The sequence below is a fragment of the Theobroma umbraticum genome, unplaced genomic scaffold, assembly GCF_002168275.2.
Source record: "Theobroma umbraticum cultivar Fairchild unplaced genomic scaffold, ASM216827v3 scaffold_20.0, whole genome shotgun sequence".
Lineage (NCBI taxonomy): Eukaryota > Viridiplantae > Streptophyta > Magnoliopsida > Malvales > Malvaceae > Theobroma > Theobroma umbraticum.
This window is the reverse complement of record NW_018397266.1, coordinates 7,349,795-7,351,606: the sequence shown is the minus strand read 5'-3', so window position 1 is coordinate 7,351,606 and position 1,812 is coordinate 7,349,795.

Genomic DNA, 1,812 nt, shown 5'->3' with positions numbered 1-1,812 from the left:
ATGAGAAGTATTGCATAGACACTTGAGTGAAATACCAAATGCACTTCTCACGGCTGGTCATGTTCAGTGAACTTACTCTCTTGGGCAAGCACCTACATTCTAGTTCCAAGTATCTCTATACTTCAACCTATGAGATCAGTTGCTTACTTCTCAAGTAAGGAACATAGAATGTACCAGTCTCTAGGCATCATTAATGTCAGGTCGCAATGATACATTGACCACGAACATTTTTGAGATTATGCTTTGATGCATAAGAATTTCATAATTGTAACCCATTACAGTTTCCTTGTAAGGCATATTAATCTCATGGACTTCATCCAATTAGACTTTTTAACTTGTTATAATTGATGTCTTACTGATGAAGGAAAACCTTTAATCATTCAATGTGAATAATGTTGTTGCATGATTGGAATCAAGCCTTAACCAATTGTAATTGGCTGCAAGCCTCATCCCAACAATAAGATGGACCCTTTGAGATTTTAGTGTCGATTCTGGAAGTGTGGGGGACATGTGGAAGCCAATAGTGAAGCTAGGATCCTTTTTAAGTGCCAACTCATCAAATTCAACCCATTTAAAGTTGCTAGGATCCACACCCTTGAGCATAGGGGTTGATCCGAGTAGGGTTATATAGCAAACATTAGGTAGTTTGTCCATTTAAATTTTAGAAGCTTTTCTTTCTTCTCTTCTTGGTCGAGAGCCTTGCAAGCATTCCTTGGGTTGTTGACCTCCTCAATAATTCATATGAAGTTCGAAAAAGTGAGAAATGAGGTAAGGACAAGTTGTTTTGAGGTATAAATTTCAATTTAATTTGTTTAGATTTTAAATTTGAGCTATGTTTAAACCCAGCGAGTTGTCATTCCTTGGTTGAGCACTTCGGGGAGTTTTCTTGAGTTGATTTCTGATCACCAAGGTACGGAATAACATATAGATTATTAACGTGCATTGAGGTGTTTAAATATTAGTTGGAAGTCTAGAAAACTCAGTGATAATGTTGGGAATTTTTTGAATGTTAGGAAAGTGGGAATGCTAATTCGATTAAAGCTCAAGTGTGTGCTAGGAAGTTGAAAGAAAAATGATTGAAGTCTGGTAAAGCTACTATGAAGTTTCAGAATTAGTTAATTCATAAGAGTAGGTGGATTGCTATCTAGTAGGACCTATTGGTCTTAATGGAGTGTTAGGAGAGGGTTGAATAGCACTTAAATATTTTAAAGGCAGCTCTAGAGCTTGAAAAACTTTTTGTATAATTTTGAAATAGAAAGTTTAAAACTTATTGAAGTTAAAAGACACCAAGCAAGGAGAATGTACAGAGAAGAAAACAAAACACAAATATTTATAGTGATTTAGTCCCATTGACCTACACTCACTACCTTGATCTCTTAATCAAAGATTTTCAACGCAATTTCACTAAGCCAAAGGAATTAAAAGCTTCCACCAATCTTTTACACGATGAGCTTCTAACCCAAACTCTAAACCCTTACAAGAATCCCTAAGCCTTCCAAGCTTAGTTTACCCCTTAGAAGTGGCTCACACACTCTAAGTAAATAAGAAATAAAGAAGAGATAAAATACAGTGATCACCTAGATGATGTACGATGTACAAAATTCAATTAAAACAATTTTACAAAAAATAGGAGTGGAATACAAGTTTAAAGAGAAGGTTTTTAGTCTTCTAAGCTCAAAATAAATCTTGGTAGCTTCTTTCACCCTTTTCTAACTATTTGAACCTCTATTTATACTTGGAGGACAATTTTTAGTCGTTAGAAATAGTTTTAGGTCAGAAATAGCCATTATTTTGTCTTCTAACGACTCTTTT